Source organism: Varanus komodoensis, unplaced genomic scaffold (genome assembly GCF_004798865.1).
Source record: "Varanus komodoensis strain SLA01 unplaced genomic scaffold, ASM479886v1 scaffold28, whole genome shotgun sequence".
In the NCBI taxonomy this organism is placed as follows: Eukaryota; Metazoa; Chordata; class Lepidosauria; order Squamata; family Varanidae; genus Varanus; species Varanus komodoensis.
In genome coordinates, this window is record NW_025335727.1 from 3,959,022 (window position 1) to 3,977,526 (window position 18,505).

At 42.3% G+C, this 18,505-nt stretch overlaps 1 protein-coding gene across 3 annotated transcripts in view; it reads left to right on the forward strand.

Moving 5' to 3' along the window:
• The first annotated feature begins 431 nt into the window (after positions 1-431).
• The window catches only part of GNB4 (G protein subunit beta 4), a 55,379-nt gene continuing 37,305 nt past the window's right edge, over positions 432-18,505 (forward strand). The window contains exon 1 of one of the 3 annotated variants that reach the window (XM_044434588.1): positions 432-568. The gene's annotated coding sequence lies outside the window, so the exon portion shown is untranslated. Of the gene's footprint in view, positions 569-8,030; positions 8,133-18,505 lie in introns of those variants that run through there. The other 2 variants (XM_044434587.1, XM_044434589.1) reach the window with 2 other exon arrangements.

The window sequence follows — 18,505 nt, forward strand, 5'->3', positions numbered from 1 at the left end:
CTCCAACCCTGGAGGGCTGCCATCTAGCAAGCACCGCTTCTTGGCCTGACGCTCTATCGCCACCGCCGCCATCCTGGGACGTCCGCAGAAGGCTTCCTTTTTATCCCCACCAAAGAGCTCCGCGGCGCCCTTGCCTTTCCTTGCCTTCCCTCTCGCAGCGCCACGGGCGAGCAGCCGACGCGAGGCTGGCGGGGGTCACTGCCCCGAGCGAGGCGGAGGACTACGCCCTGCACGCTCCCACCGCGCTCGCGCGTTCTCTCGCAAGCGGCGGCCAGGAAAGCTCTTTCTCTTTAATGTCTTTGACGTCAGAGACGCGAAACCATAGCAACTGTCCATCACGTTGGACGAGCACACGAGGGAAGTGGTGGAAGGAATCGCTCCAGTTCAAGCGAGGCTTCGGAGTGGTGGAGATGCACAATGGATGCATTTATTTTGTGACATTCCGAGTGGAGTCTTAAAAAAAAGAAAGAAAGGAGAAAAAAAAAAGAGACAAAGAAGAACCAGAAGACGCGCAACGCAGGCCAGGGACGGCGACGTCAGGAGAAAAAGACATAAAATCGCAAGTATTGTACGTAAATTGGATTTCGCCCATTTTTGATAATAGATTTACAGACTTGCTTTCTTTTTCTCTCTCTCCACCCCCCTTTTTTTGACTGGCTGATTGATTGATTAAATGATGCAAGAAGCGCGGTCGCTTGAAGAGGGTTCAAGACCTGCTCGGGCGTTAATTCCATTATTGCTCAAAGGAATTATATAGCAGGTTGCATCAGAAAGCAGGGACTGGAAAAAGAATCCAAAGGAGGACGCTGGGTTTCGGGGACAAATAGCCATGTTCAAACCTGCTAAATTTCCTGCGCTCCTATAACAAAAGGGACCGGCACTGCCCGGGCTGTTGGAAAGGTCTGGCGACGCCCATTGCAAAAGAATGACATTAGTATTACTACTGATGAGTCGTAGTTGTGTTAGTACCCTTTTTTCTGTTGGGAACGCTCTCCCTCTCCCCCTGCTCGTAATCAATAATGGGAATGTTATTGCAGCCCGGGTTTTTGCGCGTATGCATGCGCGATCTCTTCCATGGCAAAGGCACCCGGAGCGAGCTACCGAGGCAGCTTGCGACGGCTGCTTTCTTAAAGAAAGACACACCTAGCGAATGGTTTCCTTCCCACCCACCACCCGGGACTTTCTCTGCAGCCTCTCCGTGTTTCGCGGAAATCCCAGAGGCCGAGCAGAGGACAAATGTGGGCGTGACGGTGCTGCAATGGATGCTTGTGGTCTGATGAATCCCCACCCCACCTCGGAGGTCCAACTTTCTGCTTTAAAAAAGAGTGGGGGTGCAGTTAAATTCACTAGCCGCTTTCTCAGGCTTTGAATGAAAATTAAAATAATAATAGTTCGAGTTGGCTGGTTTATACAAGTTCCCCTGACTCTTTCCTTGGTTTTCTGCAACAAGTGATTTGGGTCTGGATATTGATATTCCAGAAAATTATTCGGGGTTAGCTCTTTTGCTTAGCACAGTGCATTTTTAAAAATTAAAACCCTGCATTTAATTTTCATCCAGTGTTCCTTGACTGTACTTGATGTACATCTTTTACTTCTCTCGTCCGTGTTACGCATCTGCTCAATTCGGTCCAATGCCCAGTTTACAGTGGTCTCTTTAAAAAAAGAAATCAACCCCAGCAAAGACAATCTTTGTGTGGAAGCAAGTTTCTGCAAGGTGATTACGTTGCAGGTCATGGTCTTCATGCGCAAAAGGGTGCTGCACAGAGTTGGGGGTGGTGTGGGAATCCCGTCTCCTGAAGAGGCTGGGAGCGTGGTGGTCTTAACCGGATCACATCTGCATTGGGTTTGCCACTGGTTGCATCAGTTAGGCAGGATCAGATGCCCTCCCCTCCTCCTGTCTCCAAACAGGTGGTAGGCACCACCAGCGCCAACACTTCTGGTCATCTCTTTGGTAGATGTGGAGATCCTAAAATGTAGTGGCTTAGGTACAGAGTGAGTCTGGGTTGTGGCCATCCTGTGGAATTCATGCATGAAAGACTTATTTCCAAGCAAAGCATTTAGGATAGGAATACTAATCTTTGATGTATCACTCCTGGTCTTTTTGGTATTGTTACAGCTGCTATTCTGGTATGGATTAGAATATGATCATAGTTTACAATGAAAGTTATAATCCATGTTTAGGGTAGGTTTCCCCCTTGCCTCTCCCACAGAGTCACTCAGTTCTAGCTCAGGTATGAAGGTATTCCCTTTGCATTTACTTTAAATGCATGTTGAGGCTTTGAAGGAAGGCGATGAAGTTTATATATTGCATCTAGAAAGCAGACCCATCTCAAATCCTGACCTGACTGGTTTCTTGTGGGTGGTTGGGGGTCTGTGGGGGCAGTTGGGAGAGACCAGCATTGCTTTGCAGAATGCAGCAAGGTGCGTGGACAATATGGTGCCATTCTCCAAGCTACATCTGTTCTTGGTAGGTACAATGCAGCAAGGTACCCATCTACGTGGGCAGATCTTGCCACTCCTTAGCATGATACAAGCAGTTTCCACCATGTTGGTTTCGAGATGATACTGAATGCAAACTGGGTGAGACTGTCGAATGGCTTCATTGACCCTTCTGTAGAATATCTTACATGCTCTTCTGCACTGTGTGCATGTTGGAAGGAGCAGGAGAAATCCATTGTATTTCTTCCAGTGTTGTGTACAAATGACAAGGGATCAAGGGTGATTCTTGCACAAGAAGTGCATAGTTAGGCATTTGTTGGGAGTATCAAAGCAATTTCTGTATAGGGAACACGCCTGTTGCAGTAGATGGGAGTGCTTTGGTGCCAGAAAAAAGTGATGCTTTCGCTTTTTCTGTTGTTTAATGAGAAACTGGGTGTTCCTTTCAAGTCTGGGAGGTGTGGAAGATCTTAAGAAACCACTTTAAAAAAGTGTTGATCACTAGTGAGGCAACACCCATCCCAACATTATGTAAACAGTTTCTCCTGTTCTCTCTCCCCCCTCCCTTGCAAAGCACCCATAAAAAGGCAATGCTATGCTTTGGATGAGTCTTCCCCATCTTTTGACGTGGATCATGATGCAACCAATTCTGCATGCTGTAGGAGCAAACTGGATGCTAAATGCAGTGGGACTGCAGTGTGCAGAGCAGGTTTTTAAACACTGTCCTCCCACATTGTAATCCTAATGATTACCACCTCCGCCCTGCAAGCTGTCCTTACTCCTGAGGTTATGTGGGGAGGGGGCTTTGATTGCTGCCATGGTTTTTTGTTATTTTAAAAATTGGAAGATTTCTGGTCAACCTACTATTATTATCCCCATTCTAAAGAGCCCTGGCCAGAGTGGCCCATTTTTTCCTTGCAGCAACCCAGTGATATGGGGAAAAATCAATCCATAAGTTCATTAACAATATTGAATGTATGTCAATTGCAAATACAATATTAAGCAATCACGGCAAATTCAAAGTTGTAAATCAGTTGCTGGTTGCCAATATATGCTCACTTCTTTGGGTTGCTTTTATTGAGTATTTCAATGGTTTCAATACTTTTGTTGTTGTTTTTAATTCAAACAGTGGAAATAAAGTATATGCTATTGTCTTCAAATGTTAGAAGTATTCTAGTAACATTTTTACATAGTACAATATTTTAATCTAATTCAGTGTGCTTTAATACTTCAGGTGTACGGGGACAAACAGTTAGCATTGAGTACTTTTTTAAAACTGTTGCCGTTGATTAAACATGAGTAAAATGAACAGGGTAAATTAAACCAGTTTCTAGGGCATCAAAAATATTCTTACATAAAGATTACTTTTTCCAAAGTAAATTACCTTAATCTTCCTGCACCTTTTTCCGAAAAAGCCCCACATCACAACAAGAACAACCCTCTCATAAAGCTTAAAGCTGAAAGAGTGTGAGTAGCCAAGGGGCACCCAGTGGTCTTTATGGTCGTTTGTGCATTTGAACCTTAGCTAGCCTGTTAGCTAGTATATAAGCTAATACATTAAAATACAGTACTAGTCTAAAACTGAGCAATCCTGTGCATACTTACCTGGTTCTCTGCAGCAGTGAAGTACACAGTGGAACCTCCAACTGCACATGGGTAAGACTACTGCAAAATATTTCAAGTGTTTCTTCTCTCTGTAGTTGATGGTTTCCTTTCTATTCTGCCTGACCAGTGGGTGGAGGGAGATTCTGTATAACTCCAAATTTGCAAACTCTTATTCTCTATAAATGCATTCTTCCATGTAAGCTAAAACATTGCTGCAATTCTGGGCTCCATTTATGATGTGGGGCATAGTGCTGGTCCTAGCCCTAAATATTTGCATATTGAATGTGTGGATACCTGTACACTCACAACCGTATGCATGAAGGATTCCATCATGATCAGGAATCCCAGCTGTGCAGGTTTAATATTGCATGTGTAATGTACCTGCATAGAGTTGTACATATATAGACTTCTCTTTTGCACTCATCTGTGTTCCATGATCTCTACTACGACGACGACGATGATGATGATGATGATGATTTATTAACCAATAGCCAATATTTTCTAGGTGTTCATAAATGTAAAAAGAGAAGCAGTCTTTTATGCAAGGAAGCATCTCATATAACTTAATTTGATTCCATTTCAGGAAGTCTAAAGTAAACCTTGTGTAAATAGGCACAAGAGTACAATGATGCCCCCCAAGGGTATGTGTTTTAACTCCAAAGTAAAACTTTGTGCATTTATTGGTGCTTTTTTCCCAAGTAAGGTTTATAAGATAACAACTCAGCTCCTGAGTAAAGCAAGACATAAGACAGTATCCAGCCATTCTCTAATACAAATGACCTGACACTAGCAAAAATTAGGTTCTAAACTATGTGCAAGAGGAGAGTCCAGTGAAAGTTATGTTTATTTCATTTATTACTTTTACATCCTTGCCTTGTTTTCTTTCAAGGAATGCAGGGCAGCTGACATCATTCTCTTCCCCCTGTATTGAATCTTATCCTCACAACAATCCTATGAGGTGGGTTGGGATGGGAGTGTCTCACTGGCCCAAAGTCACCCAATGAGCTCCATGACTGAGTGATGACTGGAACCCAAACCTCCCAAGTCCCAGCTCAGCATTGTTAACCAGTACATCACACTGTTTGTTTAGTTATGCATGCAGTTGCACAACGTGTTGTACAAATGGTTGCACATCATGTGTGCATAACCCGTTGTGGAACTGTTTATGTATTACTCTAGAGAGCCAGTGTGGTGTCGTGGTGAAGAGCATGGGACTGGGACTCAGACGATCTGGGGTTCTAGTCCCTGCTCAGCCATGGAGCCAACTGGGTGACTTTGGGCCAGTCACAGACTCTCAGCCCAACCTACTTCACAGGGTTGTTGTTGTGGGGATAAGATGGAGGAGGAGAATGATGTAAGCTGTCTTGAGCCCTTTGTAGGAAAAAGGCAGGATATAAATCAATCAATAAATAAAATAAATAAACTCTCTATGCAGTGAGTTGCCCAATGGAAAGCTTTGTCAGAGCTCTCTGCTAGTGCTATTTGAATTTGCGGAATGACACAGTTTGCTACTAGGAAAGAAGCAGCCCAGATTGCGTCTTTCTTCAGAAGTAGGTCCCTGACCCAGTTAAATAACTCTTGAATTGTACACATTTTAGATAAATGTATTAATCAGCATACATTTGCATATGAGAAATACAATTGTTCTACAGAAAAATAAGTCTAAATTTTAAATAATGCACACACCTATCCTAGCAGTTACTTCTCTTTCTTGCCTTCACAGGAGAGAACATCCATTTTTATAAGGACTTGAATTTAAAATTCTATATAAATTTGTCACTAAATCAGAGGGAACATCTTTGGTTTCTTTTAATTTTCCTCTAATTATATCCTGTCTTTTTTCTCCCGCAAGGAACTTAACAGGGCTTACATAATCTTCCTTCTCCTCCTCTTAATCTTATTCTCACAACAGCCCTGTGAGATAGGCTGAGACTGGCCCAAATTCACCCAGTAATCTTAGACCCCAGACGAATGCTGTAACCATTACATGATACTGGCTTTTTAGTTGAGTAAACTGTCTCAACTGGTTCTTTGGACCGATTAATTTACTGACACTCAAGTCCTGTGTATTAGCGGAATCTATTAAATACATAAATACATACCAATATTCAATCTCTGTTGAATATTGGTGCAAATGCTGAAGCCAAGGAAAGAAATCTTGGTGATTTCAGAGAGGCATGTGCAGGTGAGATGACATGGGGATTCTCTGTCATTGTTATCTATTGCAGATCTTAGCCTGTGCTTAATTCTGCAAAAATTGGTGTTGCAACTATATTTGATTCCACAACATCTTTCTGATAAGGATTTAATTAAATTGGCCTGTTGTTGGAAGGGCAATGCCGCTAATTTTTTCTCTCCATCCTATGTTTTGGCAATGCACAGTTGCACCATCCTTTTGGGAGGAGCTAATAATATAGATACATTTTGTGATGGTAAAATTCTTTAATGTTTAATGATACGCTTGGCCTTTTGAACCACCTACCCATCTCTTAGAATTTAAAGTGAGGTCCAGCTAAAATGATATTCTGCATCCATTTGACTGCTACAAACTAATACTACAAAATTGGAAGGATATCTGGACACCAGTGATAACATAATGGCTGGAGGATTTAATGAAACTTTCAATTTGGTATTTAGGGGTAATTTACCAATGGATATTTGGTCTTTCTGGAAGTCTATACATAAGAGGGCCAGTATGGTATATTGGTTAAGAGTGCAGGACTGGGACTCAGGCGATCTGGGTTCTAGTCCCCACTCAGCTATGGTGCTCACTGGGTGAATTTGAGCCAGTCACAGACTCTCAATCCAGGCTACCTCACAGGGTTATTGTTGTGGGATTAAATTTGAGAGCAGGAGAACGATGTAATTTTTGAACTATTAAAAAAAGAAGAGGCAGGGTATAAATCTAATAAGTAAAAATAAACAAACTAAACCTTAGGAGCAGGGGTGGTGCTGGATATCCAAAGGATCTTAGGAGGGGTGCTCAGGCCTGCAGGACAAATGAAGAAAACAAAATACAAATATGCATATACTAATTTATATATGCTGTGAAGTGTCTTCGTGTGTCTTTAAAGGAATCTGCCCGCTAAGGACACTCTTTGTAAGAAGGTATGTGTGGACAGGGGAAAAGAGGGAATTTCAGGGTTGTTGGGGAAAAAACTTCAGGCAGGGATTAGGGGGCAACAGAGTAAATTCCCTGTGCGCCGAAATCCTGTCATTCTACGGGGATTCTAAGGCCTGAACCTTTTTTCAGCAACGGCCCCTAGCCTACGTGGTGGTGGGGCGAAATCACCTCTGCTTTCACCTTCCACCGCACCCTTGGGCGGCTATTTGGGAAGGGGTGGGGGCGCCGCCCAGGGAACTTGGCCCTGGTCCTGCAGCAGCGCTCCGAGTGGACACGCGGCATACAGATAATTGCAATGGGGATGAGTTAGGAATTGCAGCAACACGTCAGGCTTGCCCTGAACACGTGAGACGAATGAAACTGACTTCTTTCAGGTCATTTAAAAATCTGTTTTCTTTTGAAGGCCTTTAGGGGTGCGACTTAAAGCACCGGCATAAGCTGAGCTGAACTCAGAGCCGCCGGGACATTCATTCTGCTCCCGCCACCCAAGAAGCCACGTTCCCCGCGCACTGCAAGAGACGCGGCAGACGGGGGGGGAGGGGAACGCAGGAGCGGGAGAGCTTCCCCCTCCCCGCCCAAGTAGCCCGCTCCTTTCCTTTTCTAGATTCAGTCAGTCAGCTTATGGACTGTTCCATTTGAATTGTGGAAGGGGGGGGTAATGCGTACAAGAGAACAAACAAGGGAACTTGGGCGGTACCTCAAGGCGTAGTAGCCGCGAGAGGCGATTGTGGGGTTGGGCGGGGCGGAAGGAAAGCAAGGACGGAAACCCGGCGAACCTCCTTAAAACTTCTAGCCGCGGGCGGTGTTTTGATTGGCTGCTCCGCCGTTTGAGGGCAGGGCGGGTCGATGACTGGCAGGGTATGTTGCCACGCCCCTTTCCCTTCCTCCTCTTCCCTCCGGTTTGGCGTTGGGAGCGTGAGGCCCGCTGTTCGCCTGCTCTCCGCGTTCTCCTCGCAAGGGAACTGAGGTGGGTGCAGACGTGTCTCCTCAGCGGCTGGCCTTCTGTCAGCGCAAGGGTCCCCTTTCCCGCCTTTTTTGCGTGAAGGGGAGGCGGGTTGGGGGCGGAGGTGCGTAGGGGAGTGCGTGCCCGGCTGGCTGTGAAGAAAGGAGCTGGAGGAAGAGGTGGAGAGGTGAGGAGAAAGCGGAGCCCTCGGATTTTCGGGTGTCCATAAGGACTCCTTGGTTTCTGGGGGTGTGGAAGGGCGGGCCGTCCCCTTACAGCGGCCTTCCCCCCAACCTGTTGCCCTCCAGAACGGTCGGACTACAGTGCCCACCATGTGCACTTCAGCCAACGGGTGGTTGGGGATGTTCGTGGTTGTAGTCCTAATCCCATCTGGGGAGTGCTAAATTAGGGAAACGCTGTGTTAATGCTTCTCCTGGTCCGGCACCTTTTAAATGGGTTGGGCTACAACTGTTCTTACCTCTATCCCAGACGGGATGCTGGGAGTTGTTGTCTAAGCAGGTCTGGAGGGTGTAAGGTAGGGGTAGTCTGTTTTAGAGCAGCTTTTTCCCAATCTGGTGTCTTGCAGATGTGTTGTATTAGTTTCTCCTCAAGCCACCCTAGCTGATCTGTCTGAGAAATGATGGGAATTGTAGTAGATATCTGAAGGGTGTCAGATGGAGGATAACTGCTTCAAGAAAGCGTTTGTATGTAAAAGAGGTAAAGAGAGAAACTGATTCTTACAGCTCAGCCCTGTGTGTGCAATCTCCAAAGCAAAGCCTATTAAGAACATATGACAAGCCCCGCTATATCAGACCAAAGGCCTCTGTCGTCCATCATTTTGTTTCTGCAGTGGAAAACCAGATGTCCCAGTGGGAAGCCCACCAGAAGGACATGAAGGCATCAGCCCCCTCCTATTCAGTTTCCTAGCAACATGCTGCCCCTAAGTACAGTGGGGCTTAGGATGCTATCCTAAATCATAAAACAGAGTTGTGTTGGAAGGGACCAATAAGGCCATCGGGTTCAGTCTTCCAAGTTAAAACATCTCTAGGGGATGGCTGTCCAGCTGCATCTTGAAAACTTGCAGTGTGGGAGAGCCCACAACCTCTAAGCAATTTATTCCATTGTTGTACTGCTGTAACATTCAGGAAGTTTTTCCTGCTGTTTAGCTGGAACCTGGCTTCCTGTAATTTGATCCCATTATTCCATGAAGAGCTCCTGGCCCTCCTTCTGCCTGACAGCCTTTCAAGTACTTGAAGGGTATTTTCATATTATCTCAGTATTTTCTCCAGGCTAAACATGCACACTTCTTTCAGTCTGTTTTCATACGGTTTTGTTTCCAGTCCCTGGATCATCTTTGTCCTCCTCCTCTGAACTTTTTCCAGGTTGTCCTTATCTTCCTTAGAATGTGGTGCCCAGAACTGGGCTGAGTACTCCAGATGAGGCCTAACCAGTACTGAGTAGACAGGAACTAGTACTTCTGTGCTTTGGAAGTGATGCTTATATTAATGCAGCCCAAAATAGCATTTGCCTTTTTTGCAGCCACATTGCATTGTTGACTCATAGCTTGTGATCAACACCAATTTCTTCTCACTTGCAGTAGTGTTAAGCCAAGTATTCCCCATTTTATAACTATGTATATGGTTTCTTTTTCCTAGGTTCAGGACTTGAAATTTAAATTTTATTCTGTTTTCAGCCCAACCCATTAACATCACTTTGAATTTTGCTTCTGTCTTCCAAGGAATTAGCTGTTTCACACAGTTTTGTACTATCTACAAATCTTATAAGAATTCCCTAGGCTTTCTCATCCATATTATTAATAAAGACTGCACTGGGCCCAGGACTGAACTGTGCAGTACCCTCTAGTTATCTTTCCCCAGTCTTAATAGGTACCACTGATAAACACACTTTGGGTCTAATTTCTTAATCAACTGTGGATCCATCTACCTGATAGTTGCCCACTTGTAGCTAGCTTGCTAATCGGGATATCGTGGGGCACTTTGTGAGAAGCTTTGCTGAAGTCAAGATACATTATGTCCTCAATGTTCCCACAATCCACCAGGGAGGTTGTCCAATAAAAACAAATGAGATCAGATGAATTTGGCAGGACTTGTTCCTAACACATCTATGTTAGCTTCTAGTAATCAATGTGTTACTTTCAAGAAGTTGGCAAAGTGACTGCTTTATACTCTGCTCCAGAATATTCCCTGGGGTTTATGCCTTACTGACTGGTCTGTAGTTACCAGATTCCTCCTTTTTCCCTTTTTGAAGATGAGGGAAAATACGATGTTATATGGCTAGAGATGATGTGGTAGTTGGAGTGTTTGCATTGGCATGAGGGAGATCCAGTTTCAAATCTGCACTCAGTCTTGAAACCTACTGGGTCATCTTGAGCGATTTGCTGTCTTTCAAGCCACCTCCTACATGGAGTTAGGGGGAATGAATGGCATGTGCCACTCTGCACCTTGAGTGGGATTTAAATAAATGGTGGGCAAACCCTATATGATACAATGTTACTGATTTCTCATAGTAAAAACAGATAGGATTTCACCCTTAGTCCTGAGAAAGGTCCTGAGGCTACATGAAGGGCTTTTAGCATGGCTTGGAAGGAGAACCTACACTTGTTTTCTTAAGAAGGAGCTGGGTTCATTTCATGGCATTTTCATGTGGCACAGCTAGCTAGGGAGTTGACACCGTGCCCTGCCATTTTGAAAAAGCTGCTGTCAGTAGATGATACTGGCCTTGGTGAATCTTCTGTTCTGTCTTTGTATAAGGCAGCTTTTACAAAGCATTATGTCACTGATACAGAATAATTACTTTCTGCTTACCCAAGCTGCCCATATATCATGATGTGGCTATACATGAGGGCATTTTGTTTTTATTAATTTGTTGAATGCTTTAAGCTTTGCTGAGTAGAGGGAATAATTAAAATTGGTTAGGATTTCCATTTTACTCATAACCATGTGTAAGTGGTAAAGATGGGTTGAATAAGAAGCCCACCCATTCTTTACTATCTCTCAGTCATCTTCATGCCACCACAGTAAGGTAATATTCTAAATCTGGGGTATGTTTTGGTTCCATTTTTTATGCAGGAAGTATCAAAGGGTAGTTAAAGAATATCAAATATATAGTTTTGGGAAACTGGTGGAATATGAGGAGGATTGATGAAGAAGCCCATGCTTTAAAATATTTTTTTCTTCCAGAGACCTGGTTTTTAGATTTTATGGTTGTTCTTGTCTATCTTGTGCTTTTTTGCTACATTTTATTTTATTCTTCAACCACTTATAGCCATTTGTTATTGTTTTTCACAATCAAGCCAGAGAATATTTATTCTTTGACCAGTAAAAATAAAGTAAATAAATGGCTACAAGATTTCATTGGTTGAACCTCTTGATTCTCTCATACTATAGCCAGAAGCAGGGAAGTCTGTTAGAAGGCTCTGTGTGTGCTAAGAATATATCCATTCATCAGATGTGTATGAGTGGGAGGCAGAAAAGCAATCCCCATATCTGATTTCTTCTACCCCCCCCCCCCCTTTTAGGACAGAGTAAAAGTTTTAGAAAAAATAGGGAGAGCATGCATCCCTCACAAGACATGTTATATGTTGGCTGTGCAGTGTTTAGAAGATACTACCTGAATTTTAGGCAAGAGAGATGCTGAAAGTCAGGTAAGGTCCGATTGCTGGCAATTCCAGGCTGTCTTTGGCTTGCTGTAGAATTGGTTGATGGTAAAAACATTGTTACTCAGTTTGTGGAATGGTCAGCTGTGTGGGATTGAGGTACAGTATCTGAAGGGAAAGGAAATGTCTTGCTATGAAATTGTATGATTATTTTGGTTCTTTGTGTCGCACTCAGTTTATCAGGGGGTGGATATAGTGTAAATGATGAACTGCCACCTGCACGTAATGTGTTGACCCTCCACATGAGGTAGTTCGTACTTGGAGCTAGAATGTACAAAATCTTCAGTGGTTCTGAGATCTCTGCATCATTTTAGCTAGCTTCTTTGGGAGGCTGACCTTTTATGTAAGTGGGCCACAAGTCTAGTTCAAAGTATAATTCTCATACTCCCCACTGATCCTTGATGTGCATTTTTTCTCTGATCCTTGGTTTCTTTTTCTGCCTCTAGTCTACAGTCATGGGGAAGCAAGCAACAGCACAATGTGGAAAAGGCAAGCAGGAATTCAGAAATTATGCTGTGCAATACCTAGGTCCACCTGGGATGCCACAGAAGCTGCTGCTTTGTCCGCTTTTGGCACCCGTGCTGTAGATTGGCTACTGGTGCTGGTGTTTAAACATCACAGTGTTTCAGAAGAAGCTAGTTAAACAGTGATTCACCACTCCTACCCTAGAGAGTTCTTGATGTTTAAATGTGTGAATTTGGCCATAATACTTAATTTCTCCATTTGCAACATATGTCCTGAGAACATTTGAAAATTATGCTTTTGTGAAGTATGTCTGTATTCCACTGACCTCTCGCCTTCTATGAGCTTGATAGAAAATAGAATAGCTCTCTGTCAGTTACTCATTGCAGTAACCTTTCAGACTGCTCCCAAACACTTACAGTAAAAGGACTTCACACACATACTAATGGCTTCATACACAATGCATTATGTATAATCTTCCCCTCTGCATGGAAATTAACTCAGTACAGCAACAGCGTCATGTGTGAAATAGTCTTAAGTGACTTCAGGGCTATAGGACTTTTCAGATTCCCAACCTCAGAGTTGGGAATTGGATAGCTCTGAGAGCTGGCAAAGGAAAAAACACAGTTGTGGTTCTCTGAGGTTGGGTGTGGCAGGGAAGAGAGAGGAGGCTATACTACAAGGTGTCTTGAAGCCACCAGCCTTTCCCTGCCACCAGGATGCATCAGGTAGGTAGGTGAAAAGACTCATCAAACCAAGAGCCTTTCTAGCAGAGCAGAAAGATGGAGAAGCAAAGTTCACCTGTGCCATTCCTTTCATTCTTTATTAGATGGTGGTAAGTCTCCAAGACTGGGGGCTTACATGGATCCCAATAGGATTGTGCCTATCAGTAATACAATTTTTAAGATACGAGATGCAGATGAGGGCTTGTTTTATGATTGTAGGTTTTGGCCTAAACAGCCATTTCATAAAATTTAATATCAGAAACTTTACCAGTTGAATAATGCAGAAGAGTTTCTTCTGTGTATTGGAACATGTTTAGCCTGATGATTTATCAAGTGGATAAGGACTTGAAGTTATGAAAACCTGTCTCACACCTTTTCAGTCCTGATGAGATGTTACAGAGCTTGAATTTTGCCTTATGCATTTAGCCTTTTTTTCTGAGCTAACCTTGTAATAACTTTTAAGGTGGTTGATTTGCCCATATTTTTTGTTGTAGGATTGTGCCATGAGTGCTGTTTTTAAGGCATCACATTTGCTTTGTGGTAAGGCAAAGGCAAATCACCTCATGATTTCCCAGTGATGTTACCATTTACTCATGGTTTCTGCATTTTTTATGTTCGTAGCTAATGTCTTGCCTTACAAATGTTTGCTTTGGGACTAAAAGTGGAAAATGTGGTTAAATGTGCAGGCGCATGTTTGCTTCTTAGATCTTTGGACTGAATTTATGCTTGGAATGTTGCATTGATTGTACACATAGAGAATGACATCCCTGTCCATTATGGTGCATTACAGGAGGCTATTATGCACATAAAGGTTTTCTGAAGCCAGACAGTTAGTAAATATTCGTATCAATATACCAGGATATACAACTAATACTGCCTTTAAAGATACAAAGTTCAGCTGAGCTTGTTTGCTCTTCAGTTTTCTTGTCTAAGCATTGAATAGGACCATGCCTGCTTGGCTACAACATTTATTTATACTAAAATATGCATATCCCACTTTTGGTTGTAATGTGCCTCTAAAGGTGGCTAACAAAACATTAAAAACCTATAACATAAACTAAAGCAATCCCCCCCTGCCCCAAATGACAGTAGTTGAATCAAACAGCAACATAGTAACTAAGAAGCAGGACATTCCACAGATATAACAAATGTACTTTTTTTTTCAATGCAGTAGATATTCAGGGTCCCCAGAAGTTCTTGAAAAAGAATGACCAGCTGATGCTTAATAGCTAGTAGAAAAGGAGCAGGATTAATGTGCTACTAATGATAGGCCATATTCCAGTTAAATGTGAATGGTGGGGGAACACAGAACAGAGCCTTAGAACAAAAAGTCAGAGATTAATATGAGAGGAAGCAGGTCCTAACTGGTACAGTATAAGGTGCACCCAAATCACACACTGTAATATATAGCATTTTAATACTCTTCATCTTAGTCCTCCTAACAATCCTGCAGTGTGATTCATTTCCCCCGTGTTAGAGCTGAAATTCAAAGTGAGCAGTGTAGCAAGATGTACCAGTGATATCTGGGCAGGAATTTGAGGGAAAGGACTCATAGGCCCTAGTTCCAGCATTCTGTGAACTATGTTAAGTATCTGTGTTCTGCCTCCAGGAAGTCAGCATATTTGAGCACTTAGGAAAAGTTTTTAAAGTTGGTGACTAATTTTCCAGCTAATGGGGATTCCCCTTCTTAAGTATGATCCACTTTGGCAGGACCAGGGCTCCCATGGAAAACATGCTTTGCAGCCATTTGTTGAGTCCTGGGAAGAGAGCCAGCAGAAACAAATAAGACCACAGTCATGGAAAACCAGGAGCAGGAATCAGTAAAGCAAGTCTGTCAGGTTGACTAACCACTTAAAGGAGAACCAAATACAGAGTTTCGTAGAGTTGCAGGCATGACTTTCTATGCAAAGGATTCAGGAATAGGAACTGGGATGTGAGGAATGATCTGGAACCAGGAACACACAGGGGAGTGGGCTAGCCAGCTTAAAGTTAGGTGCATTTGATAAAGAATAGTGTTAAAGTGATGAACTGTTAAATGTGAGACCTGTTAACTTCAAGCTGTCAATGAGATCTGGTGGGATGGTCCTTGCCTTATAGAAAGGATTAGTTGTAGTTATTTACACAAGCAAGTTGGGTTATGTCAGTCTCTTACTGCCTAATCCTTTGCTTGAGGGGTTGAGACAGGTGCTGCAAGATTCTACCTTGTGTAGAGTTTTAAGAAGTATGCTAGTGTAGAATCACTTTTCTCCTATCTGGTTATGAAGAAGCAAGGTACCACTATTTAAATATAGTGATTTCTTACATACAAAGTGGTCTAATTTGCTTATTCTATGGTTATGCCGGTATGAAGTTAAGTGGTCCTTGGAAGTATTGTACTTGTCTTCCAGTAGTTGTGGAAAGCATAGGATTTCTTTCTTTCCATTCGATGTTTGTATTCTTTCAAACTTCCTAACATTTATTGATTGGCCTGATACGTATTTACTTCATTTTTTGCATAGTAAGTTTCTTTAGTAGCAGTTTTACCTTTTCTGCATATCTTCTTTCAAAGAAGTACTTAAGTGTCCAGATATTCTGCTTTTTTCCCCCACCTGATTTCCCTAGTGCAAATATATATGAAAATGCAGTTTGAATGTTAGAACCAAGTTGGACAGTGGAACAGATACACTGATCAAATAGACAATCCCTGCAATAAGCAACACAGCTCTTTTTCCCCTCCCCTTTCTCAGTTCTAGAACCGTTTCTGATTTAGTGGTCAGCTTTTAAAGAGGGCAGTCAGAGAAGATGCAGAATAATCTCAAGGCAAAGTAACTGATTTGCTTTGCTTTGATACTTTACCAGGGCTTACTGCTGAACCCACTGAGAGGTATGTCTATACTTTGCCCTGAGATTAGTATTGCCCCTGTTCAAGTCTCTTCTAGACTTTCCTTGAATTGTTGCTTACCACAAGAATCCACTTTTTAAAATGTATTACAAGGAACTCCTTGTTTTGGTGACTTGCGATGGAACATTGTAGGAACCACACTTTGAACAATTGCGCAGAAGTGCCTCACTATTTAGAGAGGCCTTTATATGGTTGCTTCTAAAATTAATTAAATGAGTTAAGACTCAGTTGGTAATAGCCTAATTTTGGAATTTCGTACAAACTTTACTTTAAACTGATTCAGTTTAAATTGATTTGAGTTGATAAAGTTATTCTTTTATATGGGTTCAAATTTCCTCTTCTCAGTTTTATATTTTTTTAATTAAATGTGGTTATTCCTTCCTGTCTCTGATGGCTCTCTGTCTCTTTTGAGATCTATCTAATGCTTCTTATACCCATGTTATATATTTGGCTTCAGCACATTTGAATCCTTTACTGCATGGTGTTATCACACAAAACAGTTTGCCAGGCCTGCTGTGTCCAGGCAAACTCCTGCAGTGTCCCTCTAGTTTCCAGAGAGACATTACAAAAGGAACATCTGTTCATAACAGCGCTCCATTGAATCTTGTGGAGCAATGCAAAAGTCTTTAGCATTTGTTGCAATCATGGTTCATTTGGAAGATTTATGTTCAGCGGCTCTGCCATGGCTATCTGCCAATCAGTTTATGGTGCAGTAGGATTTCATTTATTGGTGGAAATGGAATGGAAGTAAAATTAATATTCAAATATTGAAAGAAGTCTTCAATATGAAATGTTATAAAAAAGTATGTATTACTTCATAATTGGAAAACTGGTAGAAAGCAAATGTGATACATTTGAAAAGTTCTTTGACTTCTAAAGCAGTTAAATGATTATGGCTTTTTATTTTAATAAATACTTAGGTGTGTTTATGAAAATGCATAATTTGTCATAATAGGAAAATGATTATCAATGTAGAGTTGTGACCAAGAGCCTTGAGCTGTGAATTAGAAAATGCCTGGGTTCATGCATTACCTTTTTAAAGGAACTTAATAACAGACATAGTAAAGCTGCATTTAGAAACATAGGGCTTGTTCACATGACATGGCTGGCTTATTAAACATGCTTGTGGCCATCATTTTGAATATGCAGTTCCTAATTGGGGCAATCAGGGGTTACAGTGTTTTGTGTAAACCTGTCCATTGTGGGTTATTCAAGAGTTAAACATTCCTTGCATAGCCCTGCAAACTTCACCTCTGTTATTAGATGAATAAGTAGTTTTGGGCAAACTCAACCCAGCCTCAATATTTACTTATTAATTATATTTATATCCTGCCTATTTCCTGCATGGAACCCAAAACAGTTTGTATAATCCTCTTGTGCCTGTTTTATAGAGCTGTTCTAGAGATTGATTGAATACAGAATGGGATTAAAAGTTACTTAAGGCATGTCTAAAGCCTTCAGCATGCCAAATGATTTTTTTCTTTGTTCCTTTGAACAGTAGACTCTATATCATACTGCAAGTAGCTTTGGAAACCCCTCTTGTTTCCAAGCAGGTTTGCCAAATGAAATAGGGGACTGCTATTTGACATACATTTACAAGGTTTCTGTAGCCACTGTTTGCAAAATGCTTTGTTTGTGTGCTAGGCTGAGCAAATGATTGTGATTTGGTTCACACATAATAGCAACCCATAGACCAGGTTTGCCTAATTACGAGAGACCACGATGCCTTATTTGAATGAGTCATGATGGGTTGCAGCATGTGCTAGGTAGTTTTTAAATACTCAAGTCTCAAATACAGCTTGTCATGTCATCTGAGTTGCTGATGCTGACATGTGTTAACCAAATAAGAATATAAGAAGGGTCATGCTAGATCAGATCAAAGGTGTAACTCATCTACTAATCCAGTGCTTTATTTCCACAGTAGCCAACCAGCTGCCTCAGGAAATCACACAAGCTGGACATGAATCTGACAGCATCCTTCTGCTATTCTGCTCTGACAGTTGATACTGAGAATCATTGTGGCCTGGTTTGCACAGTCACCCCGGTTTATACAAGCCATGATTTAAATGGCTTATGGCAGCACTTGTTTGGTGCCGTTTGCTTAATTAGATGCCCAGGTACAGCTTGTCATGTCATCTGTACTCAATTCGTGGCCTGTTAGGTTTTTTCCCAGTTCTTTCTCCCTGTGTTCAGATGACAAGCCTGGGTGGATAATTAGGCAAATAGCACCAGCCATAGGCTTCATCTGACTTAGGTAAATGATCGTGCAAAATGTGCCACTGTCACTGATAGTTGTTGTTAGATGCTATCTAATGTATCTGACTTATGTCACCCTATGAATGAATGTTCTAATAGTAGAATATTAGTAGAGCTGGAAGGGGCCCATAAGAATGTCAAGTCCAACCTCCTGCTCCACTTCTACATATGGTCACCCATCCTGCTGCAAGCTTGTGCCTTAGCAGCTTAGCATAGGTGACTTTACGTGTTAGCTTGATGTATAGCTATGCAGTCAGTCACTATCTGTTCTAACAGTGGCTTTTTGTCCACAATATAGGTTGGACACCAGGATGATCAAGTGCTAAGGCACACCCATTTCTTTAGAACTACGTGATTCACATAGTCAAAGGCTTTGCTGTAGTCTTTAAAGCATATT